The following is a 23,465-nucleotide window of genomic DNA, read 5'->3' on the forward strand; positions in this document are numbered from 1 at the left end:
GTTAACACTGTGCAGCAAATATAGATATTAAGATGCATCCCTATACATATTACTAAATTCCCATTCAACATAAATCACTAGCACGGGAAGAAAAAAAATCTACCAATTATTAACAGTAATCATTGTATTAAGAAATTATCAAAATAACACACTGAGACATTATTTTGGTTATTTAAAATCTAAACTATATCAGGTAATTCTTGAGCCCAATTTTTTGTGTGTATGTAAAAACTTAATTTGAAATCAAAATAGAAAGATATTGCTACATTGAATTTCTTTATCTATTCTTCACTCTATTTGAAATAATACCTTGAGTTATCAGTTTTTCATTGGGAAATTTTTCCCTATAATTTTTTTAATAACAATGCTTTGTGTAGTGCCTTACAATGAATCTTAAGAGATCATTTCATGAAGTAGGAATAGAATATACTGCATTGTGGGTACTACAGAATAATGGTATTATAGGAACGGGTGATGTCAAGTGTTTACACTTATAATTATTCATATATTGTAGCACAATAAGGGAGATTATTTTAAGCCACATTTTGCCATATTTAGCCTACAGTTACATATGACAATTTGTTTGGATTATGTAAAAATGTGGCTATTTTGCAGAAGTAAAACTGAATATAAATACCAGGGTAGTTGCTATTTTTTAATTGAAAACAAATGTTTTATTTTCTGTAAGGTTCCTTTAATAATAAAAGACAGAACAGAGAAAGAATTAAGCATATCCACTTATCTTAGAGTAGTGAAGTGGGGAGAGGGACAAGGCAATGATCATTCTCTAAAAATTACATGGGCAATAATAATTGAAAGATGCATTTGCATTTAAATAATGAACAATGTGCTTATTTGACTATGTCTACAGAAGCTGCCTAGTAATATTAGAATACAAGCATAGAATGATTAGGAGCATATTATCATTTTCTTTTTACATTTTGACTATAAAAGCAATATAAAGAAACCTGTCGGCTGTGAACTGATATTGCATTTTTATATTAGAATATTAGGATATTAGCATATGTAAAAACAAGCAAAACGCGTTAAATCTCCTAAACCTCCCCAGTACCAATTGCCCACCGTTTTAATGGAGCAGCACCACATGTCAAGCACCCAGTCAATCTCTGTAACTCACCAAGTTGCCTTTTATTGGTCAGAATGAAAAGCATAGAAATTTTCTGTCAAAAGTCAGTTGATAATAGGGAGGCTATATAGAGGACACACAAACATGCAGACTTAATTCACTTTTAGTGAGGCCATAATCCTAGAAGGCATGAATTTTGCCTTACTAACTATGGCACCTTATTTTTCTGTCAGAGAGAAATATCCTCAGAGTTATTAATTTATTTATTTTAGGAAGAAATGTGATCACTTTTGAGTAGGGGTATTACTTCCGTCCATATTTACATTACGGTGTGTGTGTGTGTGTGTGTGTGTGTAAGTGTTCAGGGTAGTAAAAGATTAGATATAATTCAAGCAACATGTGATTGCCAAAGAGTAATCTCATTTCTTGCTCTGTAAAATGAACAGGGTTTAATTAAGCAAATTGCTATGTCTTCTCTGCACTCTGTGCCTTGAAACCTTGACAGGAGCGAAGCATTGGTTTAACTATAAAGTGTGTGGAGGTACACACTCAGTGAAGACAGTTCCAGGCTCTTGACTACTCTCTCAGAATCTAAGAAACTAAATAACAGAACTTCAAATATTCTTTCTTAACTTTTTGAAGTTAAGTGAATATAAACAAGGTTTAAACTGGGTAACACATTTATTGAAAGCTTAAAGACAATCATCTCATTTTATCTGCATCTAGAACCCCATCATTATGGCTAATATACTTCTCATTCTTGTTGTTCAGTCACTGAGCGCTGTCAGACTCTTTTGCAACCCCATGGACTGTATCCCACCAGGCTCCTCTGTCCATGGGATTTCCCAGGCAAGAATACTGGAGTGGGTTGCCATTTCCTCCTCCAGGCAATTCTCTTGACTCAGGATTCGAACCTGCCTCTCTTGCATTTCCTGCAGTAACAGACAGATTCTTCACCACTGAACCACCAAGGAAGTCCAAATATACTTCATAATTATATTTTAATACCATTCTGTATATCAGACTCATCTACAGTCACCTCAAATACAGTATGATTAACAAGTATGTGATTTCTCTTTCTCAAATGATCATCTTAAATTTGGCATATTGCTGATCCTTTTGGTTTTAATATTATTATTTTAAGAGAGAATACTTCTTTAAAAGTTTAAAAAAATACTGTGAACTACTAGAATTCATTGCCTAAATGAGTGAATCTGTGAAAGTAATATTGAGTAAGTCATCTCCATATCGCTCTGGTTCACATTTGCCAATCCATGCACAGTATTCGAATACATTTTGTCATTAAAAAATAGAATGCACACAATTAAGGTAAATAAATCCTCTTTTTCTGAATAGACATCTCAAAAAAATCACATTGTAAAAAAATCTAAAATAAGTAGCCACATCAGAAATCTATGTAAAAATGTATTCAAGAGCTTGACAAACTAGTCTCAAAACTAATTTTATTAAAGTTCAACTATGGAAGAAAATCAATTTGCAATAAAAACAGTTAAAAAGTTCTCAGGTAACAAATAAATATATAATCAGTAGCAGAAAATATTTCAATAATTCTACTGCTCTGATAGATAAGCTTTGTAGCAAGAAAATAATGGCTGGAGTTAGGGGAGCCTTCAATTTAATAAACATTGTTATTAAAACTTTTGGTAAAGTATGAAAAAAAAACTCACTTCAGAGGCATTTTCTACAGCAATATGTATATAATAGTACATGAGATTTGTTGTGTATATTCATTGTATCTAATTTTCTTATTGCGGTAACAGACTAAGTATACCTTTTCTGTGAATATTTTCAGACATAAAAGTTGTAATTAAATGGATAACATCATGCACTACATACAATACACTCAGTTGAATCAATCCCTAATATGTGTGAAAAATGAGTTACATATTTGATGAAAAATTGTACTAGCGTGAGTAACATAATTGTTCTCCACTTCCCTTTTCACACACTTTCTTGAAATTCTGAATGCACAAAGGCTAGAGATTGGTTTCCATTTGCCTTTTCTATCACATCACTGCAGAAAAACCATTACAGAATTTTCACTCCACTAGTGTAATATTGTCCAGTTCCATTAATCCTCTTATGTCATTTCTCAACAGCCTGAAAATGATGTATATTAATTCATAATTGTGGGGGCAGAAAACAAAGCAGATGCTGGAAAGCTTCTGCTCTGCTCAAGGCAGAAATTTCCAATGTTAAGACTATTAAATTTGGCTCTTATAATGTCCACTTGGATAGAGTCTGCCTGTCACAGTATAACCAATAGGCATAATGTCACTACAAATTTTATCAGCAACACCCAGAATGTCAATGCAAAATTAATTTAGTTTTTCACAAAGCCTTGTCGGTCTAGTCTCTAGATAAAGGAGAACTCTAGTTATATTTTAAGTCACCTGGAAAGCTAAATCAACACATCATGTTGGGCCACTAACATCTGCTTGCCAGGTTGTTAGATTCCAAACCCCAGATAGTAACTCCATTGCAGGACTATAACTTACTGTGAAATCAAAACAGTTTGGCAATCTTCTACCTGAATCTGATAGAAAGTGATTACTACAAGTTTGTTTTATGTTTGGTCTCATGAAATATGAGTTCCATCAAAAAAGTTACTTCTCTATAAAGGACACTTGAAACAAATATATAGACAAAAATTATTCCTGTCATCCCCATTGCTTTCTATCCTTGTGTATTTATGGAACTCATAGTAAACTTGCCTGTATGTCTTTGAGTTCATACCTAAGAATTATGCTTTTCCAATCTCTCACCTTAATAATTTAAACCAAGGACATTCTGCCAATCTTGTTTATTAATGAATCCACAAATGAATTTACCCTTCTGGTATCAGTGGTAGATCTAAAACCTTACCAAATTCTTGTCTAATCAACTACACAAAATCTACATTTGGTCAACATGTTCAACATTGCTCTTTAATTAGAATAATTTAAATTTTTCTGCCTACTGAAGATTATTAGTAAGGGTCATCTAGAAAAAGGTGACACCCCAAAATCAAAGTAAGTGCAATCAAAATGTGAGCAATTTGAGCTTCAAAAATACAGACTGTTGGACTCTTAAGTCAATCTGTTTGTCTCATATCAACAGACTTTTTTTTTTTTGAAAGAACAGATCCTTGCTATTCTTTTGGAATGTGACAGAATTTATATCCTAAATAAGAATAGCATCCATGAGTAATGTAATGATCCCTATGCCACTATATACAGTGGACAAAAAGTTAGCATGCTGTTCCAAGAAACAATTTCCTTTGCCAAATGGAATAGGGAAAAGTGGGCAAGGAGAACTCTCGGCTATTTCATGTTCACCTCCAAATGAACCTCAAATTAAAATTGCAGCTTTCTTACCTAGGAGTTTTACCAGCATGTATCCATTATAATATGTGCATGTGTGTGTGCGTGCTGGCTCAGTCCTGTCTGACTCTGCGACTCCAAGGACTGTAGCCCACCAGGCTCCTCTGTCCATGGGATTCTCCAGGCAAGAAAACTGGAGTGGGTTGCCATTTCCTCCTCCAGGTGATCTTCTTGGCCCAGGGATGGAAACTGCCTTTCTTACATCTCCTGCACTGGCAAGCAGATTATTTACCGCTGGTGCCACCTGGGAAGTCATCCATTATAATAATCCATGATAAACAAAATTTTTTACTATAAGGCTGAAATGGTTCTCTCCAGTTCTTAGATTTAAGGGGGATCCTTAAACTCCAATATGTAGTTGACAAGTGTGTTTACCACCTCCTATTAGAGTTTTAGGCAAGGTCACATTAAGAAGCCAGTAATGAAATATGGTAGATTTACAGAACTCTATGAAATTACAGGATACTTTTTGTGGCTGTGGGTGATAAAGCTGGAAAAAATTTAGGACTAAAATTTTATAACCAATAATAAAAGCTTATTATACATGTTTCCAAACAGACATGATGATAGGTCTCCCAGTGCATTATGGATAGGTTAGGGGAAGGCACATGTTGATCTTAATGGGCAAGTTTGTACAGAGGCAGATGGAAGAGGGTTGGTGCTTCTGACCTGTTGAAGAGCAGAGGCTGGAATGAATTTTTTTCTTTTTTTTTTCTTTTTAAAGAAAAGCGGCATTCCAGTCTAATGGAGAAGAGAGATCTTTTAGTTATCATTACTGTTTATACCATCTCCTCCTCTACATCTCTCCTTATCTAGCATGAAGAGTAGTTAAAAAAGAATAATCACAAAATTCTTATTCTATTTTGAGATTAGCAGAATGTTTGAAATTCACTGCCAAAATACACTGTTGGTGAAAAGTTTCCAGAATTCTACTGCCTAAAACACAGAAATGCTATTACTTTTCTTACTATGCAATGTCCATGAATGCTCACTATAAACTGTGAAGAAACACACATGCCTCACATGATACATGGCTATATCATCAAGTCATGTGCTCAGTGTTGAAATCTGTACACTAAAGGAATTAAAAACAGAAATGTTAAATTAGACTTGAGCTTTTATTTTTTATATTTACACAAATAATTTATCTTGGGGCTCAAGGGACTCTTGGTGATGTGCAACCATTTTATTTGTGAAAAGAGAAGTTCAATCATTAAGGCAGTATTGTTTAGCAATTACAAGCAAAGCCTCTGGTGTAAAAACTGCTAGGGTTCAAGTCCTAGACTACTCTCATTTACAACTATGACCTTAAGCAAATCATTTAACTTCTCCTCAGCTTGAAAAGAGGGACATTAATAATAGTACCTGACCTGCAAGGTCATTGTTCTTACTTAAGAAAATGCATGTAAATGGCTGAGAAGACTGCCAGGAGCACAGTGGGTACTCAAGTATATGCTGGCTGATTGTCATTATCTGGTGTTGGAAATCTACTTTCAAAGCACTGAAAATGAAATTTGTAGAAATAAAAAGATAGGGGTGTCAAAGGGAATATTCAGAACTTCTCTTTACAGATCCCCAAATATCTTCCATTTCTCCGATGAAATTGTTTCCTATTTAGCTGAAATTATGGTGGCCAGTGACTTTTACACATGTTTAAAGTATGTTTACATTTTTAGTGATAACGGTTAATTCTGTTAAAGTACTTAATAGCTATTCATTAAGAGTAATGAATTAATTCTTTTTCATGTTAGCTTTTCTTCTATATAGGCTATTCTAACTCTGGTATGATTATCTAAATGTTGCTTTTGTCCAGATTCCTAGTGGATTTATTTCTCTTCCAGGCAAAACATTGGAAGGCACAGTCTACACAAATTCATTCATCTACAAGCATCCAATTCCAAATCTGATGCCAATGGGCATCATCTCTTTGTCCTTTTACAATAGAGAACTGATTTGATTAATCATATAGCTGTGATTCACTGTATTGTCCCCAGAATGCCTGGCTCTGACAAAGCTCTGAAAATACAGGATTGTAAGCCTTGGCCTGTCCAGCTTCTCACCTTGCCAGAGAATGCTTACATCTCATTCCATCAATTACTGCTCAAAATAGCTAAAATGCCTCTTATGCAAAAATCACAGGGTATTCATTTGATACTAATCTATTTGTTTATAACACTTTTAAATTCTTTAAAATTAGCTGTCACCTGTATTAGTGACATTAAATAGGCTTGGGATTTTTTTCAAAAACCTCCATATGACCTTACATCCAGGGAAAAAATATTCAGAAAACAGATCATAAGCATCTAGCCATATGGTTAAGGAAGGCATCTTTGTTGCTGTATATTCAGAATATGACCATTGGATAAAGTTGCATAAGACGAAAAACCAACAACAACAACAAAAATCGTGTGGCCATTGTGTGGCATTTCTGTAATTATACCTCCTCCATCTATATCAACTTTCTGAGCTTGCAAAGTAACTCCTAAACCTGTCCACCTACAGCATAATATTTTTGTAATACTTCCACTGAAATAAATTGAGGTTTCCTAAAGGTTTTAATAAGATGAAAGAGCACAGTGCAGTAAATAAGGATAAATGCAAGTCTATTTTGAAGTTCAGAAATCACTGCAATACTACAGAGCAAGTATTCCTAGACTTCTGTCCAGGTTTCAGAATCATCCTTGTAGAGCTGTTTCTGGAGTGTTCTGGAGAAAATGTGGAAGGTTCGCTGTGCTACAGCAAGACACAGTTCTAGTTTATATTCCTCTAAACAAACACTACTTGTCGTTTGACGTGCAGGTAGTATGTATAGGGGCTACAGCTAATTTGTGATTCAGTTCTTTTATTCTCAAACCTGATTTTCCTTCACATGAATAGTTATGATTATTTATTTTTTCCACTTAACTCTATTTTATCTTTGAATGAACAGGCTGCCAATAAAATCAATGAGCATTATTAGGTTTAATTAGCTTTCTAAAACTTATCCTGATAATAAATAACACCATCAATCAAAATTACCAGTGTCTGACTTTAAAAAATCTATATTTACATATTATCCCCAAACTATGTGTAATTCTCCGATTTATCTTAATGTCTACTACAGAAAAAATCAAACACAGTCAAAGTAATATTGCTGATAAAAATATGGTATCTACATACTATTTTAAATTGGCAGTTTTCTAATCAAATTATAAACATCAATAATCTTGAAATTTTATAGTTCTTCTCTTTTGTGATTTCTGATTTAGGAGGAAAAAGTTAATTTTCTAGTTCAGAAGGGGAAAATTAATCAGGCAGAGACCTCAAAGAAGATAATGGCAACACTCTGTTATCAACACTAATGCAAGAGAGTGATAACATAGATCATGCAAACAATGAGAATACTGCAAATCGTTCATTGTCAGAAGAGACTGAATTATATGATTTACTTTGTAATTGTTTTTCTTGAGCCAATGTTAACACTGATTTGTGCTGTTTGAACATATATCAACTGATGATGGAAAGGAGTAGGCCAGGCAGATGTTGGGTGGTAAGAGAAAACCTGCCAAAGAGTGATGTTTCTCTAGGGAATTAATAAAAGCTGTAGAACAATTTTTAATAATAGAAATAAAAAAGGTTGAATCCAATGATCTCCTTCAGATGGGAAAACTGAATTCTCAAGATGCTAAGTGAAATTTTAGCAAAGTATAAGTGGTTTTGAATAGATATTATTACTGCCAAAAACTAGAAAATAATGTGCATCAAAGTTACAAAAATTAATCTCTAGTGCTTTTTCTTCTTTGATAAAGTAATGCATAGTTACTTATAAAAATCATAATAGACAATTAAAACTACATAACAATACCAAGTTAAATGTTACTGTCATCAGGAATAATTCTGAGATTGCCACATTTCTGGTTTTATGTAGAAGTTGGTTACCACCGTCGTCCTCATGTGATTTCCACACCAAACTTTATTTAAATATATCTGTTACTAAGCTTAATCTATCCTGTTACTTGGGACTAAACTAGCCTTCCAAATTGTCCATATTTTCACATTATTAAAAAGTGAACTACATTTACTTTCATGACTGAGTATATCAATACATTTATAATTTCCAAAAAAGTTTATATTTTAATCAATGTATTTAATTAACAAGGACTATTACACACCTTTTCCTCAGGTCTACATATTTCACCAGGTTTCAGTTTTGGAGTTTGTGTATATTACAGTAATTACTTGAAGACAGTTGCCTAAATATCCACAGAACAGTTGGAAAGAACGTTTTGGAATTAGTCACCAGCTTGATGGTTACCACTGAAGCCTATCTACAACTAAAATAGTATATTTTCTGGCAGCAAGAGTTTATTTTAAGAATACATTTGCACAAAAATGTGCAAAAGTGTGTAAAAACAAAGATTTTTGCTCAGATATTACGTTGAAACTTTGAAATGACCTGCTTATATAAACATGCACCCATATGTAAATTAGTGAAATAAGTGTCTTGCTGAAATGTAAAGCCCAATTATGACATTTTCTTCTATGATTAAAGAAAACCAAATTTTCAGGATATGAATGTTTCTTAATTTAAGAAAAAAAGCTTGTAATAAAGGTTTCATTTTCAAATTTATGTCATTGCATCCATTCTTTGAAATATTGTGATAAATATTCATAAGGAAATGGACTTGCCCAAATCAGAACCATCTGGAGGTAAAAGCCGATTAAACCAAACATTTATTCTAGCTAGAGTTTTAACATCTATGTTCCATGTCTATGTTAGGCTTATGTTTTTTTGAAGGGCTAAGGTTGAACATTCTTTTGCACAACTCAAAATATCCCTTTCAAAACGGATCTCTATGAAACTCCATTTTTAGAGAAGATGGTCCTTTTTAACTTGAGTTATTATTGAACATTAACAATGTGTGCCATGTTTTTAAAGTGATTTTTTAATATAGCAAATATGCTAATCTCATATAGTTACAAAATGAAGTTTTACTTGCAACCATATTTTATTAACACCTTTGCCTGCAGAAGAAGTGTGATTTTAAGGATGAAAAGTGTATTTCCCCCTAAATTAACCAAAGGATAAATTTAAACTTGGCATTCTTATAATTAGAGCAATAGATCTTAGAATTTTATTACCCTACTGAAAGATCAAGTCTTCAGCACTGGTTAAAAAAAAAGACTTTAAAAAATATATTTCAAGGAAATGATGACATCAATTTAAAACTGAGAGAGAAAACTCATATTTTTTTAAAATAAGGGAATTCCAAGGAAAAAATGTACTGTGTTTAAAAAACACTGGAATCTTTTAAAGCAAAGAAAACGTCTTATTCATTAAAAAAAAAAATTCCATTGTCTCACACTGTTCCTAGATCACAGCAGTTATTCAATAGATGTCTGTTAAATAACAGAATTAATGAAAAATAAGAGATTAATTTGTGTATATATCAGTGGATCACATCACAGTTCTTTGGCAGCAGAAAAGTTTCATAGGTTTATAAGGCAGAATTAGAAAAGAATACACATTTTAAAACTATAATATATAATTCTGAAATAAGTTTTAGTATCCATTAAGGAAGATATAATATAGTTCAGTCATCTAGTGATAAGGCTGGGGGTATCATCTAGTTGTCAAGCTTATGCCTGAATAAGATAAGTGCTCAGCAGGCAGAGAAAGTCCTTCACATTGCTAAATGAAAAAATCAAGTGAGCCCTGATCACATAAGGAAAGACATGAGTGGTGGGAGAAATATAATTCTCCTTCTAGAATAAAGCATTTAGTCATTATCTGAACTGGAATGTACATAAAATTCTTGGATACACAGTCACCTCTCCATTCTAAGAGTTAACAAAGTAGATCACTGATACAGACAACATAAAATGGTAGCCATCTTAATTTACATTTATACATATATGCATATATATAAAACGTGTATGTATTTGATGCCATAAGAACACTAACGATTTTAAATAAAACTATGAACCTAAATACTTAAAGCCTGATTCTATTTAAAATATTGCCATTTAAAATGTGTCTAATACCCTCATTTTGCCTGATTATCTCCTGTATCCCCCTGTGGTGGGATTAAGTAGAATTTATTAAACACCTACTATATGCCATGCTATAATTCTTACAACAACTCCATGAGGTAACATCCACTCTATGTCCTCACTCTGCTTCATACCCTAATACCATATGAGGGACATCACATCTACAAGAGGCAGTGGTTTAAAAGAAACTATGCCACTTTGCCATACATTCTCTGTTAGATCAAATTTTTCCAAGCACAAAGAGTGAGTTTTCTTATCATCACTTGTTTTAAAGTCCTTTCTACCTACTGAGCTACTGTCTATATAAGATATTAGAACTAAATCAAAAGACAGATCCAAAAACAATGGAACAGCACTGAGAGGGTAGTAAACATCAACAGGAATTGAAAAATTTAATTTTTACAATGCGGCCACTGAAATTTGATTTTATCTACTTTCTATTTAGTTGATAAAGTTAAAAAAAATTAGCAACAAATCCATATTACATTATGCTTCAAATGCAAATCATTAATTTTACCTTGATGATTTCACCTATTCCAATATAAAGCAGTGATTTTGGCCCCAAGATATTAACAAAAGTTATTTTTCAGGTAATACAATCACTTGTGTTATATTTTCATTTGTTGGGACTCACGTTATTATGTCACCCACATACTCAAACACTATAAACATTCATACTAAGACACTAAAATCTTACTTATAAATGAACGTATATTAATTTAGAGTCAGAGGAATAATAAAAAGAAAAAAATGATTATTATGCTTCTGGAATAAATCTGATGAATCTCAGAAATATGATCCATATACTCCAAGGCATTTTAACTAGTATGATTATCATGGGTGCCATTACTTCAACAGAGATGCTTTCTAGTTTATGGAATAATTGGAAGCAAAACCCAGCAGGTTTCAAATGGCTACAGCTGTGTTAAGTACTGACTAATAGGAATGATATGTAAGGTGAAAATCCCCAGACAAGAGGAATTTCTATGGGCAATCCATGGGGAAGTAAATTAATAACAAATACTAAAAGAAGCAAGATAGTTTTAAAACACAAAATGCAAATGAAAATGGTGAAATACTCAAGATGAAAGATGAAGCAGTTATACAAATGTGAAACAATAAGAATTAAAATCAAAAGAAAATATATAACATCCTATCGGCCATTCTCTGATGCTATTACAGAAACCAACTTTTCAGAAATCCTAGATAATTCAAAAAGTGTTTTAATCTTAAAGCAGATTAACAGAGATTAAAAATATAAAAAATTCAATTACACATACATATAGTATTTTGCATTACAGGTATAATCACTTTGCTATATACTGGAAACTAACACAACATTGTAAATAAATCAATTATACTTCAATATAATAAAATTTTTAAAAAAGTATAAAACTCACATTTAAGAAAACTACCAAAAATAAAATGGAGAGAACATTCATGAAGTGAAATTAGGCCCCTCTATTAGTGGTAAATTGGCATCCTTGGGCAAAATAGGAGGAAAAATAGGTAGGTTTTTGGAGTGTCTGCCTACCTACCATGGACCAGAAATTTACATGTACCCATGTGTGCACTCATTTAATCTCATCACAACCTTAGGGATTAGGCCTGATTATATCCATTTTAGAGTAGAAAAGCAAAGGACAGTACATTCAAATTATGTGTTCAACATGACACATTTTTGAAGTAGCAGTTTTTCAAGTCATTTTTCTATTACTTCAAATATTAAACTACTTTTTGTAATAATCTCAATTTTTTCATGGGGAAAAGAAATTAAATAGGCCAAATAATCTCAAAGGTCCATTTTGAGTCTTGAGAAACTATTCTGTGAGTTCTATTAGACACTAAATTTATCTTTCTAAAATTAATATAGTAGCTAGACACCACTTATTCACTATTCAATTATTATTTTGCTGCTTTTTATAGAATTCATATGTGATTCTAGGGTGTTGTCTGGATGGCTCAAAAGTCTATTAAGGAAACTTTGATGATGACTTTTTTTTTTTTCTCCTCCAAAATATACTGTCTCTATTAAGTAGATATCAAAGTGAATCCATTGATTATTATTTAGAAGTAATCACTCAATTATCTAAGTATTCAAAGGTTTAAATAAAAATTCTGGATGTGGAGTCTTGGAAGAAAAGGAATCTGATCCTATTTATGTTCACTCTTTCCCTTCTTATTATATCCTATCATGAAAAAAAAAATGTTATGATGGGCAAACACAGTGGTATGGAAGAACTGAGGGTAAAAATAGAAACCACAGATAACTCTAATTAAGTGATATGAGTGTATTTATGTATATTAGAATCAGCAGGTTTTTTTTTTTTTTAACTCTTCTCTCTCTCTCTGATATATATTCAGAAATCATTAGTGAGTCAAGACACTGATAAATGATATAAAGATGTTAATTATATTTCACTGTTTAAAAAATCGAAATGTCAAAATTCAGAGTCTAAAAATGCTTACACTTGCTCATCTATAGGATGAGGTTAGGTTAGTCAGTCTTCACTGGACCTCCAAAAATATGAATGGAGGCATGCTAGTTTACATCAAAATTTCTTAGATAGGGAAGATGAGGACTCTTCAGCCATCAACCCCCCCCAAAAAAAACCTCCAAAAACCCTTAAACCTAACTAGAGATTTTATCATCAAGTCCTAGTCATTGCAGAGAGAAACAGGGACAGTTGACACTAGACAATCAGAACTCTCCACATATATACTTTACTCATTTGGGCCTCCATCATATGCTTACCACACTTTAATCTTAAAGTCTAGAATTAGTTTACTGAGAAGTAATGCAGAAAGAACCATTTTGGGTGCAATGAATTGCCCTGTAATCCAGGTTTTTTAAAATACATGAGTTGCAGTTCTTTCCAACAAAAATAACGTCACTAATGAAGAAAATGTTTCATGTTTACATATGGCCTGAAAAGAATGTTTTTAACAGGTAAAAGTAGATATATATGAGGAAGAAGTACCAGTGTGGAGGTGAGGTACTGGATTGGAAATAACAACTTTAGCTATGAGACCTGAAAACAAACAAACAAACAAACACATTTTCTGTCTCTAGATTTTTACATAAGTTGAATAAGAACAAACTTATGGTTGATGAGGGGAAGCATGAGGGTGAGGGAAAATGAGGGCGTTTGGGATGAACATGTACACACTGCCAGTTTAAAATGATAACTAACAAGGACCTACAGTATAGCATATGGAACTCTGCTCAATGTTATGTGGCAGCCTGGATGGGAAGGGATTTGGGGGGGAGAATGTATACATGCATATGTATGGCTGAATTCCTTCGGTCACCTGAAACTATCACAACATTGTTTGTTATTAAAAGCTTAGAATATGAAAAAAGAATGGTAATGTCTTCTTTCTGTAGTGGTTATAGAGATTATCAATGGAAATACTATGCATATATAAGGCATGATTCCCGCTGAATACTCTCATTAGGTTAATATTTATTGAAAGACTATGAAGTTCACTTCTTTAGGTATTGTTGTAGGTTTACTTATGAAAATGCAAAGGTAAATAACACATTGTCTCTACTTTGAGGAACTTTCTTATATTTTCCTTAAGTAATAAGCTTTAAGTTATGATATACCAGTATTTGATTAACTGAGTTGCCATTTGAGATGGAAAGATCATGAGGAACCAGGGTTGTGTTCTGAACAATCCTAAATATACACCTGGGATTGACACCGCATGGCTGGAGAGGCTGCTCAGCCCCACCAATAACAGATGGTCCTGCAGGAATAGTTTAAACCCTGAAGGGTGTTGTTCCTAGTATCATCCAGAAGTCAATAACCCTTAGCTAAAGCAGAATTTAATTGTCTAAAACAGAGACTTTAGGTGTCAAAATGATTCTGCTTAATTATTACCATGTTTAAAAATCAATCAGTGAATTCAGCGTATTTTGCCATCACTGCTTGGCAGATTTTGCTGTTAAGACCATGAATGAAAATGAGTTCATGTCAAACTAAAATATCCTAAAGATTGTATCTGTTTTTACCATGGTAAAGATTGTATCTTTAGGTAAAATATCCTAAAGATTGTATCTGTTTTACCATGATACCATTTTACCAAATGAGTATCAATGTAATTTTGATACTCATTTCATTTGCAGCAAGAAAATTATTTTCATAAAAATTCTAACATCTATTATGTTGGGAATTTGAATGTACTGAAACATTATTAAACTATACAGTTAAATGTAATATGATTTCTTAACTTTGAAAATAGTATCAGTCTGAAAAACCCAGTTTTGAAAATTTCAAAGGAAAAATAGATTCGCTATTTCTAGGAAGAAAGGACACATTGTGCATATTTTATTCTACCCTTTATGGATGTTCTAGAACAAAACATTGTTTGATTTTTTTTTTTTTCTTTTTGGAGGGAAGATACACAGAAGTTAGTATCATTTAAAAAATCTATCACATAACTAAGAAAACAATGTATATGAGTTAACATAAGTGAATAAAGTCTTCCTAGAGAATGACAAGAAATGAAACAAAGAAAAGGTGCTAGTCTAGGTGTGTTCACAGCAGACAAGCAAGGAAGACTATTTAATTCTAGGTTTCCAAAGTGAAACTCAGTTCAATGACATGAATATATGACACAGGCAGGCATCAACTCACAGCTCAGAACTCACTCCATTTTGTCTCCATTTGTCACTTGCACCTGCTACAAAAACTCTCCTGTGAATCCTAGGTAGCTGTGTATCTGAAAGTCCTCAACATGCAGTTGCTATCACACGGAGGCACAGATAAGTTGCAACCTCTGAATCCAAAACAGCACTAGTATTTTTTTCCTCAAGAAAAGATCTACTAAGGAAATACTATCAGCAGAAGACACTGTCTTCCTACAAAAGATACGTCTTCATTTTATACATCTCGTGTTTCCATGCTTCTCCTTGAGGTTTGTTTAATAAGGAAAGAAACCTCATTTACTGAATTGCAGTTGCTATTGTCTTGCACAAAAACTGTTCTGTTTTCAAAATCAATCATCTGTGATCATTCTCAGCAAGTCCACTGTACCTACTGTGATCTGCACATGGATTATATACTTTTTCCAGTAGATAAAAATACAGGGTTTGTAAAATCATTAAAAAATAGGCATGGCTATTTCCACTGATTTTATATCTAACAGGACCAGTAAAAGACATTAAGCATTAAAGAACTGCGAGGCATTTTGCCGAACCCTGTCTTGAAGTAAATATATTTAAACCCATGTAAGTCTGGAATGAATTGCTGTTCTACAAATACACACTATTTACAAATGGAGCAAAGATGAATTCTAAAAATACAATTTGAGAAATGATTCAACAGCTATTCCTTTGAGGATCAAAGCACTCAGTAGAAAGCCCTCTTCATTATGGTAATATTACAGCTTTATAGATACCTGGGGTTTTAATCTGATTTATGTTTAGAGGAGAGTATATGTATATAATTGAGTTTCTCCTAGGAAAGGTGAAGGTCAGACCATGGACATCAGAGGTATCACAGGTAAGTATGTGTGGACCTGCAACATCTACCCTGAATAACAAGAATCATCAAAGAGCAAGTCTGTTCATTCTAATGCATGTATTTGAGATTGTATTCTTTCAGACACATCTAGTGTTTCTGCATTTGGAAAAAATAGGCAAGACTAATTCCCTAGGCTACAAATCACTCTAATGTGGAAGGAAACGTGTTAGCTAGTTGTATTACAAAGCCTTTACTTCACATTTAATAGGCACCTGCAATACCAGCATTATACAAAGCTCTCTACTTTGCAAATCTTTAAAACCCCACTTAATTTTCAGCACTGATTTCCTGCAATCTAAGAGCTTATGAAGGGTTCACTGTGTTCATACAGACCTATGCAAAATGTGCCAGAACTTCCCTGTCTGTGATGGCATTCATTTGGAGGTGAATCCCAAATTTCTATCACTGGCATGCTTATTTCCGACTAAAATAAATATTCTTAGAATGAAAGCTGAAGATTAGGAGGACAAAAAAGAGACAAAGTAACTAGCACTGGAAGAGATATATGCAAATATCAGCTCAATGACAATTCTTCATACCATTTACAATTGAAGCTTAAAGACCCAAATACTCTGCAATCCATTAGTTTCTCAATATCCTGGAAGGGATTAGCGTATTTCTTAATCAACTGCTAAACAGACTGAAAAAGGCCAAAGCCTGGATATTAACAAAGCAGTGTAATACTAAAATGCAGAGATGGTCAGATAGAAAGACAAACTAAGGAAGAATATTAAAATAGAAGATATTATATAAACAGTCAAACTGAACAAATTTCCATCCTTTCTTGGGGCCTGTATAATTACACATCTATATATATTAATGAGTGATAAGGCTACAGTATAGTCCTTTCAAACACAGATAAATTAATTTCATATATTTTCTCAAGGAATTCCGGGATAATTAGTGTAAAATGACTAGAAAGAATCAATCAAAGGTGTCTCACAGATCTTGCCTGTGTATGTATCTTCATTACTCCCAGCTACACAGGTGGTCCCAAGTCCATTATTTTAAATGTGATGTGTATTTTTAGCACTAAAATCAATAAAACTATTAAAGATTGGAGGAAAATATTTTCACATGCCATTTAAATAATGGATAAGTATGTAAAAATAAATCTTTTAATGAATAACTTCAAGTTTTGAAAGCCTTAAAGTTAAATATCAATATTATGTCTCAGAAAATTCCAATTCTGTCACAATTCTTTTCTATAAGCAACAAACTGCCTATAGGACAATAATTAGTAAGATAGCTTATATATGGGTTGTTTCTCCAGTTTATTTCTGCAATCATCCTTTACTATTAAGGAATTGTTGAACATACTTAGAAATTTCACATGTTAATGAATCTTGGCTTAGGAAAAGAAAGAATAGAAATCAAAACGAAAATGTCAATCATGGTAATATATCTATCTTATTCTATGTTTCTGATGACTGGTGGCCCAATAGATTTGTATCAAACAGGCAAAAAGCATGAGTTCTTTTTCAAATGAAATGTTGGATAGATTTGATAGCTATCTGAAACAACTGATGAAATCAAACAGTGAAGTATATTTCTTTTCATAATTGAGAGATCATATTTCTACATTTGGATTTGCTTTTGTGATCTGATATAAATTTTAGGGGAACTAACCAGTTGGACGGTCATACCACATTAGCATTATTACTAATGACATCTATGCCTCTAGAAACTTAAAACTTTTGAATAAGCCTCTTGTTGACTTGCATTCTCAAATTCTCACAAATATTTCATCTGTGATTAGAGCCATATTTCAACAAACCTGATATAAATTTTAGGGCACTCTTATGTAATAATTCTGAGAAAGATTTTAAACATAAAATCAACTGTTAAGAAAGCAAAAACTTAAGAACACACATAAAATAATTCCTACTTAGTTTCCAACTACATGAAATATGATATTAACTGATTTGTTAATATTATCAAGGGTTGATCTATAGTTTTAATAGAGGATTTCCCTTCAAGAAAACATCAAACTAAATTCAGAGAAAGCTCACTGCAAGGATTTTAAGTGAAAGTGGTAAACAATCCATGTTGTGCTTTTGTCTGTTTTAATTGCATGCAAACCAAGAGCTCAACTCTGACAAAATCAAATTGAGAAAGTACTAAAAATGAGCCAAGCAGTTAACATGACCTTGAATCCTGCAAACCCCTGGTCTGGTACTGCTAGGTCAACACAAACACTGTAGCTTTTCCCATTTGGTGGTTTCTGCATTCCCACTCCCTCAAACCCCAAATTTAGACATCAAACAGTCTAAATAATATATCAAAAATAATTATGAAAACAGAAATTATAAGAAGATAATTTAAAGGTCTCACTTTCCTACCTTGGTACTGTCACATAAAATAATATAATTGAAAAATAATTCATGTATTTGATATTTCTCATATTTTGGGTGCAATTTACCTATATCTCATATATGTCAGTATGAAAATGAAACTTTGAGTCAGAATAATTCAGAATTCGTTATGAGGAAATCTGATTTTAGATTTGAGCTTTTTATTAAATTTAAATTCTATTTTACTATATCATGCATTATATTTTAATTTGTGCTATTACGAGAAGATAAATTTTAGCTGGAAATATTTAACTATTAAGACTGTGCACATACCATAAGAATATAACATGTTAGTACAATATTTACAAGGTAATTTTAATGATGCTAAAGCCTGTTCTGCGACACCATAAAGATGACTCATCTGAAGCCAAGGGAACATCAATTTAGAGTTTCTATATACAGAATCCATTGCAACAAAATATAAAAAGTAAGATAATAGAATATTCTAACTACTGAAATTATTTTCTCTACATTAACAAATGTTCAATAATCAGTACACATGTCCATACTCAGTACAGTAGTAACCTTTTATTTTTATTCTCCTTAAGGCTATTAGCAACAAAAACTAAAATGTAACCAGAATTTTACACCTAGGTGTATCAAGCTTAAAAATATTAAACATTTGTCTTACAAAACCAAGAGGAAAGGTAGCCCGGCTGAATGGATGGCCTCTGCTCATTTCGAATTCCTGAATCAATATCCAAGGGGTCTGGGTGTCTTTAACTTTGTAACTGAATTCACGATCATATCACTTAGCCAAAGCAAAGGAGCAGAAACAAAAATCACAACAGATAACATTTTAATATAATTTGCAACTTCAGGAGCAATTTTTTTCCACATGCCACCTATATTCATCCCTCACAGAATACTGCCAAATTTAGTAGTTTAAAATATCTTAAAATTTTTGCTAGCTTCACACCAGTTAGCATTTGCTCCCTTCAGTTTCATTTTTATTTCTCACTGTTCTAAATAGCAATTCTATAACTATCTTGTGCATTTTACATGACATAACACCATTTCAGCAGCGGTTGCAATGGGATTACTCAAAAATGAAAAGTAATCATAAAAGTAATATAGTATCTCTAAATGACTGGGAATAGAAGCAATTCCCTTTATGCTGCAAAAGTACATGTATACACTTGAGGATGGCATGCAAATACATTTTCAATGTATAATTTCTTCAATATATACACAAATGTATATATGAGCAAATACTTACTCTAGACTGTGAGAAGTGGAAGTAAGGATGTTTAAGCTCTAAACTAAGCATTTCATTTAGAAAATTAAACATGACTGTTTACCCAGAACCAAACTCACAGTGCAACTATTACAGATTGTTTTATTCCTGGAAGAAGTTGTCAAATGTAAATAGGTCACTTTTTTTCATTCTTTAACATTTTCATTTATACCTCCACAAAAAGCACACCGGGGCCAAGAAAATTAATTCCCCAAATGCTGTCAACCAGGTTGGGAAACAGCAATAAACAGCTTACTATAAAGCCTCCAGCTACAATAAAACTGCTGTCAATAAGAGCTGAGAGTTGGACTGTGCAAAAACAGGTCCTCTCGAAATGATAATCTGAAAAGGAAAGAAGCTAACGGTTCTTGTCCTAATATGCTGAGGCAGTGGTTCTCAAAGTTTGGGTTCCTGGATTAGCAACATCATTATCACCTGGGATCTTGTCAACAAAGCAAGTATTCAGACTTGACCCCAGTGACACTGGACTAAAACCTCTGGGACTGAGGACCAACATGTTTTAAGAAACATTCCAGGTGATTCTGAGAATCCTAAAATTTAAGAACTTAATATCATAATTTAAAAATCATATTCAATTAAGAAGATATTTTCCTTTTAGAGAAAATGTATCAATGAGCTTTATCATTTATGGTCCTACTAGAAATGATTTTGTTGTCATCCTCTCAAGCTTATGACAATGAACTTTGCTTATTTATGAATAAATATTAAGACATAATCTAGCTTTTTTTAAAAAGGACATTTTATTTAATCTGTGAGTGCTAAGGGTACATCCAAAACTTCATAAAAAATAATTTGCAGAAAATTCAGTGACAGATTTGTTATATTCAAGGAAAATGAAAGCTTAGTGAAATAGAGTGGATGAAGAATGTGGTTTACTATTAATTTATACGTTCTTTGCAAGGTCACATGAGGAAAAACAGCAAGAGAAAAAAAAAAGTCACACAACATAAGAATCAATGCACTATAAGCAAACTCACGGTATAAAAGTCAGACCATAGGTTTCCATTGTACAGATAAGACAAACTCATGATATTTAAATTTGATAATCCTTTGCTCACTACTCTTTCATTTTACCCACACATCAACTAGCACCATAAAGTGAAAAGGTGTTTCTGTTAACAGCAATCCTTTTCTACTCAACTAAAAATCTTCACAGATCCTACCTTAGTTTATAAATTCCTCTGAAAGATTTTGCTATAATAAACCCTACTTTTTCAAAATTATGTTATTTCAGGAGCACATTTTCATAAAAGCCACTAGCTGAAGGAGCTAAAAAAAAGAATTTTTATTTTTTAACTTAACTAGAACATCTTCAATAACAGCCATATAGTTCAGTGAAAAAACAATTTAAAGGATAGTATATAATGTGTGCTCTTCATTCATAGAAAATATACCTCTTTTATACTAAAATTGTACATATTGCTATCACCATCACCTGTCCTTACTTTCAGAAATACTCTTTTTCTCCAACATTGCAATTTTTCTTTCTCAGCATGAAAACTTCTAAAAGGCGTAAATAACCAAAGCCATTTCAATAGCTCTTTACCATAATAGTGAATTATAGCTACATTTGAACACTGAAATGCCTACCAGGAGAACTGCACAGTGACGCAGGGTCTCAAGGAATGTCTAAAATGCACTTTAGTTCCAGTCAGAGAATTATTCAGCATCCTATTTCAAAGATTACATCACACAAACAAATTTCCTTATGACTGACTAAACCTCGATGAAAGATCTTTCCCATACCTTAACATTTATGTCACTGTATTATATATATGTCACAGTACTATATATAGATCCAACTTTGGGGAAGAAGTCAGAAAAAGTGGGTCTGTACATCAATGCTCATAATACCCACCACACAATATGAAAAGAAAAATGCTGTGGGAATAACTTCAGCATGTTTCTCTGGGAAACAAATTTCAGATTTTATATGAAAAGTTTTAAGTCATGTTACATTTTTAAGATATTGTGCAAATCATAAAATACCATCAGTATTTTGTGGTGACCTTACCCACCCATTGAAAGTAAATAATAAAAAGCCATATTTTCTTTTCACTGAAATAGCAACTTTATACTTAAATCCACTTAGTTTCAGAAATTATTTTTCTCACCATGATTAACTATTTAGCAACATTTACAAACCTCTACTAAACTCAGAAATGTTCTTAATTTTAAAACATCAAACCTCTTTTAAAAAGCCGATGAAGTTAACATGAAAATAACTCATTCCAAATTCTATGTCTATCGAATAACATCATATTCTCTAGAACCTTCGTACTGACTTAATTCCTTTCATCCTGTACATTCAAGCTCTAAGTATATGTGCTTTATAAATCCTCTAGATATTTAACCTTTTAAGAATTGAAAATTTCAGTTGTAAAATCATAGACATTATACTTAATGTTCTGAAGTATCTCTGATTCATTGTCACAATTATTTTAATAAATATCGTACTACCATGAAACCTTAAAGTCACTACAGAGCAACAAATGCCGGATGGTGACAGACCAGAGTTTCAATAGAACATTCTCACCCATCCCACCCCCACAAGGAAAAAAATAAGAAAAACTCTTGAGTTTTCAAACACTAAGCAATGACTGTCAATACTTTCTCCAAATTTTATTTTGCTTTACTTGATTCTCTGAAATCTGTTTGTTCCTTACTTTTAACAAAATCGGATGGGTCATCACCATAGGTGGACTCAATACCAACAAAGACAGAACTTGGATTACGAAGTCCTAGAAAGTTGGTGTGTTGAGAACTGATCAGAAAAGAGCAAGCAAATGAACTTAAATGCTAGTTGCTCCAGAACAACTATCATTAAATAAAAGGTGTCTTTGGCTATAGCACCAGATTGATCTTTCCTTCCCCCTTTACTTGCTACTGCGGGATTGGCGCCAGGCCAGCACAAGCGACATGATACCCTAGTGCCATCTACAGGCTATTATTGACACTCAAATTTCATGGCAACAGACAAGCACCAGTGAAATAAATTAGACAGCGCTGCATTTAAATCTTTATTAACAAGGAATTATTAGACCTAAGAAAAACTAATTCTGGATTTGGTTGAAATATGAGTTTCTCAGCCTATTAATCCCTCTTCATATGTCATATTTCACAGTTTAAAATGAGTTATGACAGATCACTTATGCATTACTGAGATGAGAATATTTACAATGGATTCATTCTTTTCTGTATAAATCAGTTCTAACAGGGAGAAAGTATTCCTTCTTTCTTTCTTTCTTTTTTTTTTGGAAAGAGTACTTTGGCCATTGTGGACAATCTGCAATCCTTTCTTTTCAACCTCCAATTTACTATATTACAATAAAATCATCTCAAATCAAAAAGAAGACTTCCTACATGGCTTAGCTGCAATCTACCAACAATCATGTGCTTCACAGCTGATGTACATTTAATATTCTACTATATTTTTAGAGACGAAAAAAAATTAACCCCTTTAGCAACCACAGCTCCAACATAATTATAGTCAGACCTTCAAAAGTCATTTAAAACTTGAGATTTGAAGGTGACTTTTGAGATCAAAAGGTAATGTGAAAATCTTGAAGCAGTCAATTTGGAAACCCCAGGAGCAGAATTTGGCATATCAGGACAGGTTTTCTTCTTCAGCAAACATTATCTTGGGACATTTTGGAATAATTTCCTCTTTTCATCTTTTGCCATTTGAAGGAAACTGGGAGGTTAAATAATTCTCAGCACTCAGAAATTTCAAAGCTGTTCTAAAAATTCTCGACTGAGCCCCAGAGGAATAGAAAAGGGGTCAAGTTTTTTTTTTCCCTCTTTATAACTAAGCTAAAG

The 23,465-nt window shown here is 32.8% G+C and overlaps 1 protein-coding gene across 6 annotated transcripts in view; it reads right to left on the minus strand.

Moving 5' to 3' along the window:
* PCDH9 (protocadherin 9) overlaps positions 1–23,465 on the minus strand; it is a 1,103,318-nt gene that overhangs the window by 1,070,587 nt on the left and 9,266 nt on the right. The window lies entirely within an intron of this gene.

This window comes from Cervus elaphus, chromosome 30 (assembly GCF_910594005.1).
Source record: "Cervus elaphus chromosome 30, mCerEla1.1, whole genome shotgun sequence".
NCBI classification, from domain to species: Eukaryota; Metazoa; Chordata; class Mammalia; order Artiodactyla; family Cervidae; genus Cervus; species Cervus elaphus.